This window comes from Dipodomys spectabilis, unplaced genomic scaffold (assembly GCF_019054845.1).
Source record: "Dipodomys spectabilis isolate Male_0828 unplaced genomic scaffold, ASM1905484v1 ptg000039l, whole genome shotgun sequence".
Lineage (NCBI taxonomy): Eukaryota > Metazoa > Chordata > Mammalia > Rodentia > Heteromyidae > Dipodomys > Dipodomys spectabilis.
In genome coordinates, this window is record NW_024870716.1 from 9446605 (window position 1) to 9469114 (window position 22510).

The following is a 22510-nucleotide window of genomic DNA, read 5'->3' on the forward strand; positions in this document are numbered from 1 at the left end:
ATCCGAGCTATTCAAGAGGCTGACATCTGAGATCAAAATTCAAAGCCAGCTTAGGCAGGAGATTCCTATCTCCAATGAACCGGTGAAAAACTGGAATGGAGCTGGGGTTCAGATGGCAAAGCACCAGCCTTTACCAAAAAAAGTTCAAGGACATCAGCCAGGTCCTGAATACAAGCTCCAATATGAGCATACAAAACAGAACAAAAACCCAAACCCAAACAGAGCAAACGTTGCACTGGATTCTTTGTTAGATGTTAGATTTTGTGGTTTTTCTCTTCTCAGTAGTATTGTAACAGGAGACAAATATGAGTGGTTTTAGGGTGTCATTTGTGCATTTTTTTTCTAAGCATGTGCTATTATTTCTCACCTGTGTCCTTTGCAGTGCATTGGGAATTTGCGTTAGAATATTTCATGTTAGAAATATTTCCCTACCTTCATCAGGACCTGATAGATGATGCATTCATTTACTTTTGGTCAGTCTGTTTCATTTTATTTCCTAAAATATTGTCGATTTTTTTGAAGAGAATTTGATCAATATACAAGCAGAACAACAGCATTAGCCTCCTGTTCGATGTGGATCTAACAGGAAAACCCCAAGTTTTAAATGCAAATTTGAGTCCCTGAAACACAGTGATGTCACATCAGTCTAACTGTTTGTGCACAGTGCTGTGCCTGGTGGGTAGAGTGGGATGCTCACTGGTCCCTGCTCCCCGAGTGGGGTAGGCCCCCACTGGTGGCCGTGAGCAAAGGCTGAGCCTGTGCTGGAGGAAGGTGTGTCCATGCCGTCCATAGCTATGGATGCTGTCTCCACAGCATCTGAGCACAGATGTTCAGTAATTACCTATCGAATGAATAGGTTTTTGTCATTCAGAAACTTATTTTCTGGGCAGAAATCATATCTCAAGGAAACATCTTTAAGGAAAGAATATATAAATATGATGGAAGAGTTTTTTGAATGGAGTAAGAATCTGGGAAAGGGAAACATATAGATACAAATTTTATATAATATGATATTTATATATAATGTATTAGTATTATATATGAATATACTCATACATATTATATCTAGTATACAGTATAATATGAATAAATATACTATATGAATGTACATAATAAATATGTTATATATGCACATATAATAAACATATTATGTATGTGTGAAATAATATATTATCCATTTCATATGATATAATGTATGACATAAATTATGTAGGGTTTATAACATCTCACATTATAATATATTATACATTATTACATAATATATAGGACTTATATATGTACTAGATTTACCATATTGTTCAAAATCAAAAATAAAAAGCTGTCATCTTTCTCATTCTTATATTACCAAATGTCTGGTAAATGAAAGCTGAAGTTATTCCCGATTTAGCTCTGACCTTCTTCATCTATACCTATTGTGTTATGAGAGCCAGTGGTTTTCCTTTCTGCTGAATATTCCATTTCAATATCTTTCTTATTTAGATTTAATATCCAGAATGCTCTTGCCAGCAGGGTCCCGCTGAAAGATGCTGAACTGGAGAAGTTGATGGATGTTTTTGATCTGTATGTCATTGTGAAAAATGAGAGACAGAGCGTGTCAGGATTTCTGTTTACAGAAGCTTTAAATAGCAATTCCCTGTTAACTTGTATAAAAAATACAGTGCTTCATGTGGCCAGCCTAATCTGCTGATAAGATTAAAAATGGATGAATGTTCAGATCAGTGAATATGTATCAGTAAATATTTAAGATACTAAGTTATGGGTTTAATGAGAACTTTTTTATTATTGTGAAAATACTGTACAGAGGGGTTAAAATTACATGGGCAAGAATGAGAATTTTTAAGGTAGATTATTTCAATAAACAAATGATTTGTCCTTATGCTTTTCTAGAATAAACAGTTATACAAAACACTCTCAAAGCTTATGAAAACATATAACTCTGTGTGTGTGTGTGTGTGTGTGTGTGTGGTGTGTAACAAGTACTAGGGTTTGAAATCAAGGCCTTAAGTTCTTGTTTAGCTTTATTCCATTCAAGGTTGGTGCTCTACCTTCTCTTCTGGCTTTTTGCTGGTTAAGTGGAGAGAAGAGTCTCATGGACTTTCTTGCTCAGGCTAGCTTTAAACCTTGGTCCTCAGAGCTCAGGCTCCTAAGTAGGTAGGATTACAGGTGAACACTGAGCACCTGGCAAAACTATATAGTTCTTTATATATATATATATATATATTATTGTAAAAATACTGTACAGAGGGATTACAGTTGCATGAATAAAGTAAAAAGTACATTTCCTATCGAGCATTGCTACCTCTTCTTTTGTTTTTCCCCTACCATCCCTTCCCTCTTACCTCCCCAACTCTTCCCCCCCCCCCCCCCCGAAGTTGTAAAGTTCGTTTTCAACACAGTGGCTTGTACTTCTCATTGTTACTGTGGGTCAACCTGGATCCTTATTTCAGCATTTTGTTATTTCCCTTCCCATCCCCAAATTAGAAAATGTATATACAAGATGCAGGGCACCAACATCAAATACAGTGAAAACAGAGGTTATACCATGGGGGAAGCACATACAAAGGAAACAAAAATTAATGTCTTTGGATCCATGTGGGATTTGAGGGAAAGTAGTGTTTCTTGGATAAATTTGGGTGCTCCTTTGTTTGGCAAATAGATATTTAGAATTGTAACATCCTCCTGAAGAAGAGATTCCTTAATTAGTATGTAGTGACCTTCTTTATCTCTTCTCACTAATTTTAATTTGAAGTCTATTTTATCTGATATTGGATTGCAACTCTCACCTGTTTATGGGGGCTGTTTGCTTGGTAGATTTTGTTCCAGCCTTTCACTTTCAAAATGTGTTTGTTTTTATGGGCAAGGTGTGACTCCTGAAGGCAGCACATAGAAGGATCTTGCTTTTTAATCTAACTAGACAGTCTATGTCACTTAATTGGAGAGTTAAGTCTGTTTATGTTAAGAGTTAGGACTGAGAGGTATTTGGGAGTTCCTGCCATGTTATCCACCTTCTTGGGGGCTGCAGCAACTGGGTTCTTCCTATGGTTCTTGGATTCTCAGTTTGGATGTGGTTTCTTGGCCTTTATTGTGGTCTTGTTGGTTTTCTATGCGTAGGACATATTTAAGTATCTTTTGTAAGGCTGGTTTGGTGGAGATATATTGTTTCAGTTTTTCTTTGTTATGGAAGGTTTTTATTTGACTTTTGGTTATGAAGGAGAGGCTAGCTGGGTAACAACAGATGCTGGAGGGGATGTGGACAGAAAGGAATCCTACTGCATTGTTGGTGGGAGTGTAAGCTTGTTCAACCACTTTGGAAAGTAGTATGGAGGTTCCTCAAAAGACTCCACATAGAGGTCCCCTATGACCCAGCAATCCCACTTTTGGGCATTTACCCAAATGATCACAAACAAGACCATACTAAAGCTACCAGCACAACTATGTTTATTGCAGCATTATTTACCATAGCTAAGATATGGAACCAACCCAGATGTTCCTCAGTAGATGAATGGATCAAGAAAATGTGGTATATATACCCAATGGAATTCTCTGCCTCCATCAGAAAGAATGACATTGCCCCATTTCTTAGGAAATGGAAAGACTTGAAAAAATTATATTAAGTGAAGTAAGCCAGGCCCAAAGAAACATAGGTCCCATGGTTTCTCTTATTTGCAATAACTAGTATATGTCTGAGACAAGCAGAAAAGGTCAGGTAAGTTGATGTTAGGTGAAATGAACCCCAAGATAAGGACTCAAGTGGTTTTTCTTTCTTGCTATTGTTTCTAACATATTTATAAGGTCATTTTTTTTGTTGCTTTGTATGTCCCTCCCCCACAGTATAACCCCTGTTTTCACTGTATTTGATATTGGTATAATTTGCAACAATGAGATGTACAAGACGTTATGTCGAAAAACAAACTTTACAACTTTGGTGTGGGGGTGGGGGGCAGGAGGACGGGGCACGGGGGGGGGCGGGAGATGGGAAGGGATGGGAAGGAGAAACAAAGGAGGAGTCAACAATGCTTGATAAGAAATGTACTCATTTCCTTGCCCATGTAATTGTAACCCCTCTGTATGGTATTTTCACAATCAAAAAAAGATACTTAAAAAAAAAGAAACAAAAAAAAGCATAGTACATTATAAATACATTAAAATCAATAGCAAGAAAGATAAAACCACTTGTGTCCCTATTTTAGGGTTCATTTCGCTTAACATCATCTTATACGGTCATATGTACATAGCTTTGGACCTTTTTTGCTTGTCCTAGACATATACTAGTTATTTCAAATAAGAGAAACCATGGAACCTGTGTTTTTTTGGGCCTGGCTTACTTCACTTAATATAATTTCCAAGTCTTTCCATTTCCTAAGAAATGGGGCAATGTCATTCTTTCTGACGGAGGCATAGAATTCCACTGTGTGTAAATATGTATATATATATATATATATATGTATGTATATATATATATATATATGTATATGTGTACATACATATGTACCACATTTTCTTGATCCATTCATCTACTGAGGGGCATATGATAAATAATGCTGCAATAAATGTAGTTGTGCTAGTCACTTTAGTATAGCATTGTTTGTGATCGTTTGGATAAATGCCCAAAAGTGGGATTGCTGGGTCATAGGGGAGCTCTATGTGGAGTCTTCTGAGGAATCTCCATAGTTCTTTCCAAAGTGGTTGAACAAGTTTACACTCCCACCAACAAAACTATATAGTTCAGTATCCTTAGGAATTAAAGAGCTTATTGTACTTAAGGGTGATCATAGAGTTTTTATACACATCTGCTTATTCCTTTGACTATATGAAGCCAATAGAAGTAAATAATGAATATGTTTAAACTGTTGGAAAATTTAAGAATGCCTATAGGATAAATATATATATATATATATATATATATACAAAGCTCTATATATGAATATGTATGCATATATATGTACCTATATATTTTTCTTTCTAGTTGAAAATATATGAGCTATATAAATACTTATGAATAGTTTAAGTTGGTGACAGGAAATCTGAACAAACACTTAGGATAAGTCATCCATTATTTTGATTAATTTAAAAATCTTAGTTCCAGGTTAGGAAGATGGCTCAGTGGTAGGGTGCTTGCCTTGCATGCATGAGACCCTGGGTTTGATTCCTTAGCACCACATAAGCAGAAAAAACCAGAAGTGGTGCTGTGGCTCAAGTGGTAGAGAGCTAGCCTTGAGCTGAAGAGCTGAGGGACAGTGCCCCGGCTCAGAGTTCAAGCCCCACAACCAGCAAAAAAATTAAAAAAATATATCTTAGTTTCCTAGTTAAAACTAATGTCCCATATAATGTATACAGAAGTACTTCTAGTCATATTGTTAAATTTCATTCAATAATGTATATTTTTAAAAAATCTTCTTCAGCAGCACTCTGAATTTTATCCTAACACAGACTGAAAATTTTAATAAAATATGTATGTGCTGGGAATAAATGTATGGTTAATGCAGCTGACCATTTCCTTCCACTGTCATGCTGAGCATAAATCAACTCTAAGATTTTTCTCGTGTGTATGACTTCTCTCATTCTGTCTGCATGTTAAACTTTTGATCTCATTTTCCCTATAAAGGCAAATTTGTCATATTCCCTGTCCCACTTGTGATATAAAAATATGGTACCACAGATGCAGGAGAGCCTGACAAGTCTTCAAGTATGCGAGACATATTTTCATGAAAGTAGTTCACTGAGTTTCCTGATTTATGTGATTGAAAATGGCTAAAAAAAAAACCAAGCTTTTAGCAAAAAATGAACTTTACAACTTCGGGGGCAGGGAGGGAGGCGTTGGGGAGGTGGGGGAAGGAAGGGAGGGTAGGGGAAAGCAAAGGAGGGGGTAACAATGCTTGATAGGAAATGTACTCATTACCTTACTCATGTAACTGTATGTAACGCCTCTCTACAGTATCTTTACAGTACCACTACACAGACCCCCCCCCCCAGAAGAACTTTTGTTTGGCTTATGTCAGAGAATAGAATGACTGCCTCATTCTCATTCACAGTGGGGTGGTAAATGTATATGCTATGTTTCCTAGATTTTAATGTAATGCTACCCTATGGCGCTCACAATTCCTCCAGGATTTGTCTGTAAGTCTTCATGTTTCCTGGTAATTCAGGATTTAGAGCAGGTGCTCAGATCTCCACAGTCATTTCCTTGTGAAAATCTTTGTGGCTTGAATTAGCAAGGAAGAAGCAGCAGGGTGCTGGTGGCTCACGTTTGTAATCATAGCTACTCAGGAGGCTGAGATCTAGGAGGATTATAGTTCAAACCCAGAGGATTATAGTTCAAACCCAGCCCAGGTAGGAAAAGTTCAAGAGACTCTTATCTCCAATAAACTCTTAAAAAAAAAAAAGCTGAAAGTGGAGCTGTGGCTCAAGTGGTGGAGCACAAGGCTTGAGCAGAAAAAGCTAAGGAACAGAGCTTAGTCCCTGAGTTCAAGCCACGGTACTGGCAGAAAACAAAAATCAAAGCCAAAACAAAATGCAAAACACCAAAAATGCAAAGGCAGTATTTCAACAAAGCCACAAAGGTGGATTTCTTCCATACACATGCCCACAACCCCATTTAAATCGTAGGTGTGAGGGTTCAACCAACATTTCCATCTGAGTCCTTCTGTTTGCCCCCACCCCCACCCCAAGTTCCAGTCTGATTTCTGATATGTCTAAGGCAGAATTGATTTTGGGAAACCAGGCCAGCAGGCAGCTACCAGTGCAAGTGTCACTCTATTTTCTGGTAGCCTCATCTTCTCAGGTAATGTAAGAGGTTCTTGTATAAAATATTGAGAAATAATATCTCTATCTTTGCTTCTCTGCTTCCTGTCTTGAACTTTTCAGTAATATTTGATATACATTGTCCTTTTCTGTCATCGCTAGGTTCGTATGTTTGTGTGGGGGGAGGGGAAGTATTGGTGCTTGAACTCGGGGTCCGGGTACTGTCCCTGAATTTTTTTGCTCAAGGCTGATGCTTTACCACTTGAGCCACAGCTCCACTTCTTGGTAGTTAATTGGAGATAAGATCCCATGGACTTTCCTGCCCAGGCTGGCTTTGAACAACAATTCTCATATCTCAGCCTCCTGAATAGCTAGGATGACAAGTATGAGCTACCAGTGCTTGCTTGTATGCAGTGTGTGTGTGTGTGTGTGTGTGTGTGTGTGTATGCGTGTGCGTGCTGATCCTGGGGTTTGAACTCAGGGCCTGGGTCCTGTCCCTGAGCATTTTTGCTCCAGGCTAGCACTCTACCACTTGAGCTATTGTTTCCCTTGTGCTAAATATATTTTAAAGATGAAGAAATCTTAATTTATAGAGCCTAAAGGGCACACCCAGACCACCACAGCAAATGGAGAACAAAATTGAAACACGAAACCACCTGTCTGCTAATCTCATGGCATGACACTGTAATGAAAGCCATTTGTGGAAATTATTCTTGCTTCTTTTTATACTGCATTGCATTGACAATTTATTCAAATTATCCTGGGTAAGTTCCTCACAGTCAATGAATAGATGTCTCTTTTCTGAAACCATGAAGGCCATAGATTACTGGAATTTCCCCCCAAAGTTTCTGGCAGATAAATTATTTTATTTTACTTTACTATTTTTTTTCTTTGAAGAAATTTTTAAACTTTTTGGGCACTGGTAGTTCACACCAGTAATCCTAGCTGTTCAGGAGGCTTAGATGTGAAGACTGAAGTTTGAGGTCAGCTGAGGTAGATAAATCTGAGAGTCTTTAATTAACCAGCAAAAAGCTGGAAGTGGAGGCATGGCTCAAGTAGTAGAGCACCAGATTTGAGTAAAAAGAACCAAGGAAGGGTTCAAAGCCCAGAGTTTAAGACCCAGTGCTGGAAAAAGATAAGAAAAAATTAAATAAAAGTTTAATACACTGTGTTCAGCATCACAAAAATTAATATGAAAAGAAAAATACTTGTAAAACAACCTAACATTAAATGTGTCATATCTTTTGTTACTGATGGACTTCTAAATGGAATTTGAAGATCTTCATTATTGATAATCACAGATGGCAATTTTTAGAGCTTTCTAGTTTCTTGTAATAAACATCGTGTAAATACTAACTAACAGGTCAACAGGAATCTGTCAAATTCATGGGAGTCAGGGGCTGGTTGCTCACACCTGTAATCCTAACTGCTCAGGAGGCTGAAGTCTAGAGGATTGTGGTTGGAAGCCAGGCCAGGCAGGAAACTCCAAGAGACTCTATCTTTGAAATAAACAGCAAAAGGTAGAGCTCAAGTGGTAGACCACCACCCAGGCAAGCAAGACAGCAAGTACCAGTAAGGATGAGTTCAAACCCAAGTTCTGTCACAACAAAAAGCTTTCTATGTATCTAGAACATGCTACTTGTAACTCTGTTTTGCACAATTAAAACTGAAGCAGAGCTTCAGTAGCTTATGCCTTTAATCCTTGCTACTCAGGAGGCTGAAATTTGAGAAACAGTTTGAATCACAGTTCCAACCCAGGTGGGAAAGTCCATGAGACTCTTACTTCCAGTGAAACACCAAAAAAAAAAAAAAAAAAGCCTGAAGTGGTGCTGTGGCTCAAGTGGCCTTGAGCAAAAAAGCTCAGGGACAGTGCCCAGGTCATGAGTTTAAGCCCCAGGACTGGCACAAAACAAAACACTGGTCAGTATCGCCCAAACAATATGGTGCAACAGTTGGTTACTTGCATCTGCATTGCATGCGGTTATTCTAAGCTTGGGACTGCCTCATTTTATTTCATGATTTCCCTTTGGTTTATTGTGCTTGGCACATCATTGCTGTTTTTTACAGATCTACAGTTTGTGGGTGCCCTTGCTTTGAGCAAGTCTGTTAGGGCCTTCCCCTGTCCCCCACCCCCAGAATATGCTCCTTCTTTTCCTCTGTACCATATTTTTGGAAACTCTCAAGACATTTCAGTCCTTTTCATATTCCAATTGTATGTCCAGAGGAAAATGGTGTTTGAAGGGATCTTAACAAAGTACTTTGAAAGCAAGTACGTGAAGAAAGCAGAAGAGCCTTGTCACTGATAGGAAGAAAGTCTCAGTGGTTGCAATAGATGAAACAATTCACCACACTCCCTTAAGCCAAAACCAGACACCCAGCAAGACTCCATTCTCCTTCCTTCCTCTGAAAGCTGGGGGTGGGAAGGGGGAAACTTGTAGAAGAAAAGCTCCAAGTTAGCAGAAGGTTGACAAAAAGACTGTCTCCAGAACATAGAAGTCTACGAAGATGTACCAATTGCCCTGAATTTAGTTATTCCTCATTCCCATGAAACAGTCATTCTCCATTCCTATCTTTTGATTCTTATGGCGACCATTGTGAATAGCAGCTTTGCAATGGAGGCAAAACAATCTTACCGTAGAAGAAAATTCCACGGAGGACTTCCTTTTCTCTTTTTCCTTTTTATTTTGGAGGTCCTTGGGTTTGAACTCTGGACTTCCCCTGTGGCTAGACAGGTGCTTTACTGCTTGCACCTTGCCTCCAGCTTGTCTTGCCGTGGTTAGTTTGGAGACAGGCTCTCTCCTTCCCTCCTGCCGTGGCCTGGATTGGTTCCCCCTATTCATACTTTACACTGATGTTGTGTTGACAGATGTACATGCTTCACCTGGCTTGCTTCTGTTGAGATGGGTTCTGTGATCATCCTGATTTCTCCCTCCTAAATAGCTGGGATGACAGAAGTGCATCTCTTAGGTTCAAAGGAAGTGGCAAGGCTTGGCTTCAGTGTGCAAAGGCAGGCTGCTTCCCTTGGTGAACATGCTAATGCAGTCAGCAACCGTAAATGAAACCAATGTCCATTTGCCATTCTTTAAATTCAAGGGCTCTCGCCTGGAAGCCAGTGGCTCACGTCTATGATCCTAACCTCTCAGGAGGCTGAGATCTGAGGAGTGTGGTTCACAGCCAGCCGGGGCAGGAAAGTCCATGAGACTCTTCTCTCTATTTAACTACTCCAAAAAAGGCAGAAGTAGAGCTGTGGCTCAAATGGTAAAGCATCAACCTTGAGCAAAGAAACTAAGTGACAGAACTCAAGCCCTGAGTTCTAGGCCCTGACTTCAATTATTAATTTCAAGTGTAATTGATACTTAGGATTTATTTTGGCAACTATATACACACACACCCACCCCCCCCCCCCCACAAATCTGGGTGTTAAAAGGGACTTATTGCTACCAGCTTGTCATTGCTGCTACGTTTGATTCTGGGGTTTAAATTCAGAGCTTCTTGCTCGCAGGGTAGGTGCTCTACCAGCTGAACCTTGCTCTCATAATGCATGACTGCAGTTTCTTTTTAAGCAGGATTTAGTGATTTTTTTTTTTCCAGAGCTAGACTTGGACCCTATTTCTTCTACTTATGCCTTCTAGATGTGGTATTAAAGTGGTAAAATACTGGGCATGGCTTATTCAGTGAGATGGGGTCTTTTTGCCCTGGCTGGCTTCAACCCAAAGTTCCCCTGAACTATTTCCTCAGTGTCGGGGATTATAGGTTTACTTCACCATGCCCATATGCTTCTAGGTTTGGCATTGAACCAAGCAATAAACTATGCACATGTATAAAAGAGAATGATCAGTTAAATTAAGATTCATGTTCATGGTTTTCTTTAAAATTTGCACATATTTTTTATCATACTGAAAGTTACCTAAACACGTTAATGTATTTATTTCTTTATACTTATTTATTTTAAAGTTAAATTCTTTGATCCTCTGGATCTCAGCTTTCTGAGTACCTGAGTACCTGAGATTACCTACCCCCAGCAGTTTTTTTTTTTTTTTCCTTTGGGTACTGGTCCTGGTGCTTGAATTCACAGCCTGGGCGCTGCCCCTGAGCATTTTTGTTCAAAGCTAGTGCTTTGAACCACAGTTCCATTTCTGGCTTTTTTTGCTGGTTAATTGGATATATGAGCCTTATGTACTTTCCTGCCCTGACTGGCTTCGAACTGCGATCCTACAATCTCAGCCCCCTGAGTAGCCTGGATTACAGGCATGCACAAGTGATTATCCTCTGGCTTAATTTTCTTTTCTCAGGTAAAAATCATTTCCTTAATTTCAGAGGAGATGGAGTAGAATGATTCCTGTCTTTTCCCCTTGATGTCTGGCCATTTTGATTAGTTTGGAGACAGTTGTGCCATTTAACCCCTTTTATGACTTCCCATTGTATAATCCATTCACTCTCCTCATGAGGGATAAACAACGTTTCCTTGACGATCTTAGTATGTTCTTGGAGTATAGAAGCACTATGTTTGGAACTGGGAATGTGGCTTAGTCGTAGAGTGCTTGCTTAGCATGCATGAGGCCCTAGGTTCCATTCCTCAGTACCATATAAACAGAAAAGGCCCGAAGTGGCACTGTGGCTCAAGTGGTAGAGTGCTAGCCTTGAACAAAAGAAGCTCAGGGACAGTGCCAAGGCCCCGAGTTCAATCCCCAAGACTGGTGCAAAACAAAACAAAACAAAACAAAAAACCCCAAACTATGTTTGGTCAAACAGTGAAAACATGTACAGTCTGGCAGACACTGCCAATTTCTGCTCAACAGGTCCATTCTGTCTCCACCAGCACTGAGCAGATGCGAAAATCCCTTAAATGCATGTCTTGATTTGACAGGAATTCTAAAGCAGGTGCTTCATAGATTTCTTTGCAGCATTGCAGGGTAGATTTTGTGTGTGTGCATGATCTGGGGCTTGAACTCAGGGCCTGAAACCTGTTTCTGACCTTTTTGCTTAATGCTAGTTCTTTACCCTTTTAGCCACAGCTTCACTTATAGCTTTTTGGTGGTTCATTGGTGATAAGTGTCTCAAGGGCTTTCTTGCTTGAGTTGGCTTCAAACATTGCTCCTCAGATCTCAGCCTCCTGAGTAGCTAGAATTACAGGTGTAAATGATAGCATCAAATAGAGATCAAAATGTTGCTCATGACTGCTATTAAAAACTGATTAAACTATGACTGTTCAATTTGTGGTTTGGGAGTTGAAGTAAATCTCTTTTGTATTACAGTGTTTTATCCAATTTACAGGAGCAAAAGATTAGTAATGCCTACAATTAATTACAGGAGGACAATAAAACTCCACCAAATACCAAAGGTGAGGAAGGCAACAGGGCTAATGGACACAGCTGGGATTTTATTGATTTATTTTTGGTAAAAAGCTATAGAAGGAAGAAGATGAGCAAGTAATTAGAACCACAGGGTCTTTTGAAGGTTGGGAACCCATGATTATAGAGGGAACATGTATGTAATGTTTTCACATAGTTCTTGTTGGAGGTCTAGTAAATTAATGAAGAAAAAGACAGCCAACAGAAAAGAAATAATATATTGACTTTTCTGAGCTCTCTTTGGAGCACTGAGAAGTAATAATAAATGGGCATCTAAGACGGAAAAAGACTAAAGAAGATGCTTGATAAATCTATTAGGGCTGATTTAACATGTTAGTGGTGCCAGGTACCAGTGGCTCATGCCTGTAATCCTAGCTAATCAGGAGGCTGAGACCTGAGGATCATAATTTGAAACCAACTCAGGCATTTCTTATCTTCAGTAGATTAGCAAAAATGAGCTGTGGCTTACCAGCCTTGTGCAAAAACTCAGGGATAGTGCCAAAGCCCCGAGTTCAAGCCCTAGTACTAACACACCCCACATTTGTTTTTGCTCGTGTGCTGAGTTTTGCAGCCTAAATTCCTGATTTGGAAGGATCAAATCATTTTTTCTTTTTCCTGGAAAATGTAAGGACTGTATCAAATTGTGTAATTTACAAAGCTGAGAAGAGTGTTATAAAGACTGATATTTTCTCTTTTCGGTCTATAAACTAGTATACTCTATGCTTTATATGGCATATGTTTAAAAACTGTGTCCAAATCTATTTCAGTTACATTCCTTATGAGTCAGTAATGTAAAAATTTATTGATGATGCTTAAGAGTAGGGATTTAAAGGATGATACTCCTTAAGAACAAAAACAAAAACAAGCACACAAACACACAAAGAAAACCCAACCACAGAGACCGTAGCAAGTCTAGGTGAGAGAAGTTGATTTATAATGAGTTGAAATGAGGAAGTGGCGCTGTGGCTCAAGTGGTAGAGCGCTTGCCTTGAGCTGAAGAGCTGAGGGACAGCACCCAGGCCCAGAGTTCAAGCCCCACGACCGACAAAAAAAAAAAAAGAGTTGAAATGAGCTAGACTCAGAGACACAATGTATTCTAAATTGAAAGAAAAGAAGAAAAATATCATTACTTTTTTTTGGTGTTTTTCTTGCTTCTGGACCTTGAAAATGCTCTGCTTTGAAGAAAGCAGCTTATTTTGCAAGCTCAAAAATAGAACTTGATTGAGTTAACTTACATCGCCTCTTATTTTCTGTTATTCTAAATTTGCCCTTGGTTTGAATTTTTACCATTATTTTTTTTTTATAAATCAGATCATTCTGGGGAGTTTTCTGAACGTTGATTAAAATCTACAATCAAAATCAAAAGAACTCAAGAAGGAGTCAGACTTGTGGACTATAACATTAAATAAGGGAAATAAAAATCAGGTAAATGAAATGACTAAAATATTAATGTCTGATTGGTAGGCAGGGTATATGGAATGGAGTTGCCTGAGAATCAGTAGGACTCTGAACAATTCATTGGCTTCAAATTTCTCATTTTCTTGATGAAGGATTATTATTATTATTGGTTATTTGTTGGCTGTCCTTAATTCTGGACTTGGGAGCTTAATGTTGGGTCTCAATTTGGTCATCGGGATGTTGTATTTACTGAATTTAGGCAACTCACAAATCTTGAAGAATTCTTTGTAAATTAGTCTTTTTAAAATTATATTTTTATTATTGTTAAGTAGTTGTACAAAGGGGTTCCCATTCAACAAGTCACTGTGTGAATACAACACATCTTGGTCAATGTCTCCTCTTTCATTGTTCTTCCCATTCATCCCAACTACATCTCTTCCTGCAGTATTCTTAATTTCATAGGATATGCATTGAACACTATGACTGAATCTTCCACCTCCTAGGAATGACTGTTCAATCACAAAAAAACTGTAAGAGATGCTTTTCCATACCAAACCAAAAACAGTGGACCTGACCAAAAACTAATGAAAATAGATCTTGTGTATGTGTGTGTGTGTGTGTGTGTGTGTGTGTGTGCGTGCGTGTGTGTGTGTGTGTGTGTGTGTGTGTGTGTGTGTGTGTGTGTATACTGGGTCTAAACTCAGGGTTTAGACACTTTCCCTCAGTTTTTTGTTCAAGGTTGGAGCTCTACCACTTGAGCCACACCTCCATTTCCAGATTTTTGCTGGTTAATTAAAGAGTCTCACAGGCTTTCCTGCCAGGGCTGGCTTTGAATGGTGAGCCTCAGATCTCAGCCTCCTGAATAACTAGGATTAGAGGCCCGAGCCAATGCCTGGTGGGGTCTCATTCTCTAAAGTTTGGCTGGAGTGAGTGAGGGTGTGGCGTTAAGGCCAGTGGTGCTGGTGTCAAATTCAAGTTCTAGTACCTGAGGATTCTGCGGCAGTTTCAGAGATAGAGTAAAGAAGAGAAAACTGGGCAAGGAAGAGCTGTGCCTGGAGCTTTGGTGATCACTAATCGATGTTGTTCATTACCACCATGGATTACTGCTAGGCCTGGTTGGTAAAATCATTGATGGCTAATGAAGCATGGCGGCAGGCCTCTGCTTCATTATTTCATTCCACACAGAGAGGATGGCATATCATCCATTGAGTCAGAATTTCTTTTTTAAATCGTGGCAGTGACTCATGATCTTAGCACTCTACTGGGAAGGAAATATGTTGATTTTCCTTATTATGAATCCAGTTATTTAGAAGGTTGGTAATGTGCCTAATGAGCTAATAGCTAGCAAAGGAGGATTCTGGGTAGAATCTTTCTTCTTTAACTTCTTTTTTTAAAATGTCAATTCTGGGGCTTGAACTCAGAGCCTGGGCACTCTGTCTTGGCTTTTTTGCTTAAGGCTAGTGCTCTACCACTTGAGCCACAGCTCCACTTCTGGCTTTATGGTGATTAACTGGAGATAAGAGTCTCGCAGATTGCCCTGTCTTGGATGGCTTTGAACAGTGATGCTCAGATTTCAGCCTCCTGAGTAGTGAGGATTACAAGCCTGAGCCATCTGTGTCCAACATAGAATCTTCTTTAACTGTGTATGCCATAGGGACAGATAACCAAAGTGAACCAGGACCAACAGTTTTTAGGCAGAATTGGGGAAAAATAGAGAGCCTCCACATGGTCTGGGTTGAAATGTAAAACTTATTCACAGGAATCTATACAGTAAGCAGCAACAAGTGGCCTTAGTTTAATATTGACAAATACATGACTGTAGTTTTTATAAAGACACTGAAAGACAGAATATAACACACTGACTATTAGACCTTCTAAAGCAGGCAAAAGGGCTTGAAAGATATTTGAAAGGCATTTTCTATGGTGCTGTGGGTACAAAGAAGACTATCTCAAAAAGAATTATGAATAGGGCTTTTGGACATGCGTTGAAATTCCATCTTTTTTGTTTTATTTCTAAAATAAAAAGCAAAAAACAAAACAAAAACTTACGAAGGCTTTAAGTACATTGTGTCAATTTGAGATACATCAGCCAGAGATTGCTGGATAGGAGATCATATGCCTGAGCTTCTATTATTTGGTTTGTTTGTTCATTTGTTTGTATGTGTTTTGAGGCAGTCTCGCTAGGTAGTCCAGGCTGGCTTTGAACTCACAATTCTCCTGACCTTGTTTCCCAAGTGCTGGGATTATAGGCATGTATCACTGTGTCCAGCTGAGGGTCCCATAGCCAGCAAGTAGGATTAGAAAGGAGTTCTGCTGTAAACACAAGTTTTTTTTTTTGGTTGGTCACGGGCTTGAACTCAGGGCCTGGGTTCTGTCCCTCAGCTTTTCAGCTCAAGGTGAGCACTCTACCACTTGAGCCACAGCACCACTTCCAGTTTTCTGGTGGTTTATTGGAGATAAAGAGTCTCATTGACTTTCCTGCCCGAGTTGGCTTTGAATTACACTCCTCAGATCTCAGCCTCCTGAGTAGCTAACAAGCCATTTTTTGTGTGTGATGAAGATGCACTTTGTGAAGAGTGAAACCAGGCCAGGTCCCAATGGCTCATGCCTGCAATCCTAGCGAGAGGCTGCAATCTGAGGGTCGCAGTTCAAAGCCAGCCCAAGCAGAGAAAGCTGTGAACTCTTATCTCTAATTAATCACTAAAAAGCTGTAAATGGTAGAGAGCCAGACTTGAGCAAAATAGCTAAAAGACTGCACTTGGGCCATGAGCTTAAGTGTTAATACTGGCATAAAAAGAAGAAGAAAAAATAAAAGGAATAAAACCAGAAACTCAGGACAGAGGAAGTTAAGAATCACAAAACAGCGGAGGAGTTGGTGGAGGAAAATGAGACTATAATCCAGAGAGATTTGGTACATGAGGGGCTCTAAGAACAATGTGACTGTGGAAATGGCCTTATTGTACCTTGGGGTGTGTGTGTGTGTGTGTGTGTGTGTGAGTCCTGGGGCTTGAACTCAGTCCCTAGGTCCTGTCCCTGAGCTTCTTTTGCTCAAGGCTAGCACTGTACCACTTGAGCCACAGCGCCACATCCAGCCTTTATCTGTGGTTTCTCGGAGATGAGAGTATCACAGATTTTCCTGCCCAGCCCAGCTTCAGTTCTCAATCCTCTGATCTCAGTCTCCTGAGTAGCCAGGATTACAGCATGTGCCACTGGTGTCTGGCTGATTTCCTTTTTGATTGGAACTGACTGTATTGGTTCTAACCCATGTTCATCTCTGCTGTACTAAGGATATGAAGGAAAGGAACGGTACCTGAGAGGCTTATCATAAAATTCTCAATGCTCTAAGGAAGAAAGGCTCTTAGGTGTGGTGGGAGGAACACAAAGATGCAATGTCTCTGGGCCTCTGGCCATATTAAATAATATCAAAATGAAAAAAACCCCTGAAATGTTGAGTAAGGTGATAGAATGGGTTGAGCCCTGTGTGGATCTCAGAAGTGGGTAGAAATATTTGTAAGTGGAAAAGGCATGTGTGTTTGTGATCAGAGGATCATCCATACTGATTAAAAGTGTCTCCAATCTGGCTGGGTGCTCATGCCTTGCTACTCATCTTGCTACTCATCCTTGCTACACATCTCAGGAGGCCGAGATGTGTGGATCACACAGAACAAGGCCAGCTTAGGTAGGAAACTGTAAGACTCTTAGCTTTTATTAGCCAGCAAAAAGCCAGAAGTGGAGCTGTGATTCAAGTGGTAGAGCCTTGCCTGGAAACACGAAAGAATGGTGCATATGCTCTGAGTTCAAACTCTAGTACCACCCCACCCAAAATGATGTCCAAAATTTGATTCAGATTGTACCTATAATCATAGTGACTCAGGAGGCTGAGGCCTAGAGGATCATTGTTTGAAGCCAGCCTGGGAAGGAAAGACTAAAATACTTTGTTTCCAAAAGAATCAAGCAGAAAACTGAGCTGAAAGGTTGCTGGCACCTCCTACTTATAATTCTAGCTGCTCAGGAAGTTGAGATCTGAGGATTGAGGTTTGACACCAGACTTAGTAGACAAATCCACCAAACTTTTAGTTTCCTATAACTAGCAAAAAGCTAGAACTGGGGTTGTGGCTCAAGTGGTAGAGCATTAGCCTTGAGTGAAAAAGCCAAGGGAGTTTCACATGATTTTGATTTCAAACCTTTTACCAGCACGAATCAGACAAATAAATGCATTACTAAACATATAAATAAATAAGTACATAAAGCAGGCCTGGAGGCATGACTCAAATGATAGAGCACCGGCCAAGGGAACAAGTTAAATGTGAGTGTGAAGTTTTGATTTCAAGCCCTTAGAGAGAACTAAAATTTTTTAATCTCCTAACATCTAAAGAAACAGTGTCACTTACCAAACCCAGAAATTCTGGATGCTATAGCTTAATAATAATAAAAAAAGACAAAAACCAAGATAAAACAAAACACAAAACCAGAATGTGACAGAGAGATAGTGTGTGATTTCTGAATCTCAGGCTTGAGAGGTCTTCCAAAACTCTACTCTTTTATCTTAGAAACAGTTCTGGATCACATGCCAAAAACCTAGGGTGAAAAGTCAAAGGCAACAAAGAAATCCGTGTATTACATCTGTTCTAGACATTTGATATCATCTGGACATCTTGTAGTATTTCTCTCCACCAAATACAAAATTATCAGGCAAGCCCGGCCATTGGAGGCTCATGCCTGTAAGGTCTGAGGATCCTGATTCAAAGCCAGCCTAAGGAAGCAAGTCTATGAGGCTCTGATCTCCAATGAACTGTCAAAAAGCCAAGTGGCTTTTTTCCTCTTTCGGATAAGAAGTAGAAAAGTACATTCTCCTTGGGACAAGAAAATGAGAAAGGAACCTGAAAATGCGTGGTCCCTTGAAGCATTCTTTTTGTGTGTGTATGTGTGTGTTTGTGTCAGTCCTAGGACTTGAACTCAGGGCCTGGGCACTGTCTCTGAGCTCTTTTGTTCAATGCTAGTGCTCTTGTACTTGAGCCACAGCTCCATTTCCAGCTTTTGCACCCAAATTGGATAAGAATCTCAGGAACTTTCCTGCCCGGGTTGGCGTTGAACTGTGATCTTCAGATCTCAGCCCTCTGAATAGCTAGGGTTATAGGTGTGAGCCGCCAGCGTCTGGCCTTTAACTGCTTACTTTTTCTTTGACTTGTCCCTCAGTTTGAACTAAGTTTTCCCCAGTCCCACCTGCATAACTAGCAGGAGGGAAGGCGCAGAAATAACCCCAGGATGATAAGCAGAATAATTCTTCAGGCCACATCAAGGAATGTCAGCAGTGATGTTATTATACATTACAGGGGTTGAGGAAGGGATTGGGGAAATGCCCAGCAGTGGAAAATGGATACAATAACCTTGCATACCTGGTTCTTAGTTCCAGGGTGTGGTTCAAGCTTTTCTTGAAAGAAGGAGATAAGCTTAGAGCACTGGTCTTAAGAAACTTGGCCACGATAGCAGAACCTGCAGAGAGATAACAAGCAGGAGAAGAAATTTGGCTCAGGCAAAACATACAGCTTTGACATCAGATGAACAGAGCTTGTATTCTTGTTCTGCACTTGTGTTGCAGAGGGAACTCAGGTACGTAATTAAAGTTCTCTAAGCCTTGCTTCTCTGAATGGAAAGCCGAGGGTGTTTTGTTTAATACTTTCTGAAACAATGTTTTTTAATTCTCTGTAAATGGTAGTAATTTTAATAGATAGTTCAAAAGCAGACTTCACTCCTTAGGGATGTGTCTAGTTGTTTTATATCTTTCTCGGTCTCCTATCCTTTCTCTTTTTCTCTTCCTCCCTTCCTCCTTTCCTTCCTTCCTTCCTTCCCTCCTTCCTTCCTTTCTTTCCTTTCTTCCCTTTCTTTCCTTTCGTCCCTTTCTTCTTTCCTTCCTTCCATCTGTCTTTCTTTCTGTGCTGGTACTAGGACTTGAACTCATAGCCTCAAACTCTCACTTAGCTTTTTCTGCTAAAGGCTGGTGCTCTACCACTTAATCAGGACCTCCATTTCCAGCTTTTTGCTGGCTAGCTGGACATCTCATGGACTTTCTGCCTGGTCTGTCTTTGAACTACAATCCTTAGATCTCACCTTCTTGTGGAGCTGGGATTACAGGCATGAGCTACTTCTACCCATCTTAATCCCCATTCCCCTTTCGTTTTTTGGTATCAGTACCGAGGCTCGAAGTCAAGGCCTTATTTTCTCCTTTTGCTTTTTCTGCTAGACCTAGTGATCTATCACTTGAGCTCCAACTCCACTGCCAGGTTTTTTGCTGGAAGATAAGAATCTCACCAACTTTCTTCATGGGCTAGCTTTGTGCTGCTAGCTAGAATTACAGATGAGAGCCACCTGTACCCATCTTAAGCTCTGTGTGTGTGTGTGTGTGTGTGTGTGTGTGTGTGTGTGTGTGTGTGTGTGTGTGTGTGTGTGTGCTGGTACTAGGGCTTGAACTCAGGGCCTTGTTCTCTCCTTTGGCTTTTCTCCCCTTTCAATTCTAGTGCTGTACCACTTGAGCCATACCTCTATGTATTTCTTATTATCAATAGAAGAAATGATGATTGTTAGTGGCAGGTACTCGAAGCTGTGTTTTCCTTCAGCATCTCTATCCCAGAGAGTATCTGCAACTCGGTAAGTATTTGCTGACTGGTTAACTGTGAACTTGAACAAACAGCCATGTGCTGTGGAGTCATGTTTTGTTCATGAAAGACAATGAAGAAGATGGTGCTGTTTCTTTAAGATTCTATTCTCTGGGGCTGAGAACACAGCTCAGATGTCTGAGGGCCAAGCAAGCATGAGGCCTTATGGGTATTTTTGTGTATGTATGTGTGCTGTTGCTGGGGCTTGAATTTAGGGCCTAGGTGCTGTCCCTGAACTTTTTTTTCTCTCAAGGCAGTTCTCTACCACTTGAGCTGTAGCTCCACTTTCAGATTTTTGCTGCTTAATTGGGCACAAGAATCTCACAGACTTTCTTGCTAAGGCTAGCTTTGAACCGTGATCCACAGATCTCAGCCTCCTGAGTCGCTCCACCAGTAGCATGAACCACTGGTACCTAGCAAAGGCACAAGTTTTATCTCTAACATTGGGGAAAAAATTATTTCACTTAGTGAAGTCTTAGCAATCTCAGTTTATGTAAGTACACACTATGATGTTTGGACAACAACCATTAAATTGCTAAATTCCACATTTCTCAAAACATATCCACTTCATTAATCAAAGCATGACTATGCATATGCATTTAGAAAGCCACTTACATAAACAAAGCCATTGTAATTTCCCTTTTCTTCCTTGTCTCTTTTTTTTCCATGCACTTTCATCTTGATTATGCATGGGTGTTGGGACATTTCTGTAGTCCTTTCAGTCTCCATATTAAGAGATCAATTTGATCCAATTTCATATGCATACAGTTTTCTAGTAGAAAACCTGTATAATGGTCTGATAATCTTTCAACCTTACAATGTCCAAAAGTTAATTTAGACCTCTGCAGCACACTCAAATTCTCAATGTTCTTTCTATGTTCTACTTTTTGCCCAATTGGCTCAGGCACATTCTCTTTTGGGGGCCTGAATTCTACTTTGATACATTTATACACTTTTTCAAATCATTTCCTCCTTCTTACATTTTTTGAATACATGTACTGCTTGCCTGGAAATGTGCAAATCCTCCCATAGTTAATCTATTGTCTCATGAAGTTTGCCTGGTTGTCACACAGGGAAATAGTCTCTATTTTCTGAACTCTAATATCACCAACTCCTTAACTGTAAATTTTATATTTTATATTTTGTGCTGCATTTATTCACCTTTCTGTTTTATTTCTCCCTCTAGGGAATCATCTCCTTTAGAGACAACTGATTCTGTTCACATGTATAGGTCTAAACCTTGGTAAATATTCAAGTAGATGCCAACAAACACTTGTCCATTTCTTTACAAGAACATCTGGGAAATTGTCAAATGGCAAGACACATTGGGCTGATGCTAGAGAAATAGCATTGCTTTCCTTCACCACCACCCTCTTTTTGGTGCCATTAATGGGACTTGAACTTGGGGCTTGTATGCTTTCCTTTAGTTTCTTCTCTCAGGGCTGGTACTCTGCCTCTTGCATTTTCAGGTTTTTCTTCCTGCTTTCAGCTTGCAACTGGTTACTTGGAGATAAGTCTCATGGACTTTCCTGCTTAGGCTGACTTGGAATTGTCATCTTCAGATCTATGCCTCCTGAACAGCCAGCATTACAGGCATGAGCCACTGTGCCTGGCTAGGAAATAGGATTTCTTTATTGATGAACAGAATACAGGAAGTATCTCAAAAAAGAGAGCACAATCATTTTACAATATATGCTGATAGATTAGGATGAGGGCTTGAACACAGTTTACAGTGATAGGTAGTTCATGGTTCATTTTTTTTAAAATGTATTTTATTGTAAAGATGCTGTACAGAGGGGTTACAGTTACATGAGTAAGGTAATGAGTACATTTTTTTGTTTGGTATTGTTACCCCCTCCTTTGTTTTTCCTACTATTCCTTCCCTTCCCCACCTCCCCTATTCCTCCACACACACACCCTCACCAGCTTGTAGGTTCATTTCCAACATAGTGTCTTGTGAGTCTCATTGTTACAATGGGTCATCCTGTGTCCTTGTTTCAGTGTTTTGTTATTCCCTTCCGTATGTACAAGATGCAGGGTTTCATGGTTCATTTGGACATGAGCAGTTTAAGTAGTTTTAGGTCCTGAGCAGAGGACTTTCAAGACAAGAGTTATTAGACAGATTGAGGGTGAAAAATCCTCTTTAGGAAAAGATTCTTTTAAGAAAGATGGAATGAGGTAAAAAAAAATACAATAAATTATTCTTTCATTTTTGTGTGTGCCAGTACTGGGGTTGGGGTGGGTATGTATGTGGAGGTGTTGAACTGAAGGGCTTGGCACTCTCCTTTAACTTTTTAACTCAAGGCTAAAGTGCTATACCACTTGAGCCACAGTTCCACTTCTGACTTTTTGCTGGTCAATTGGAGA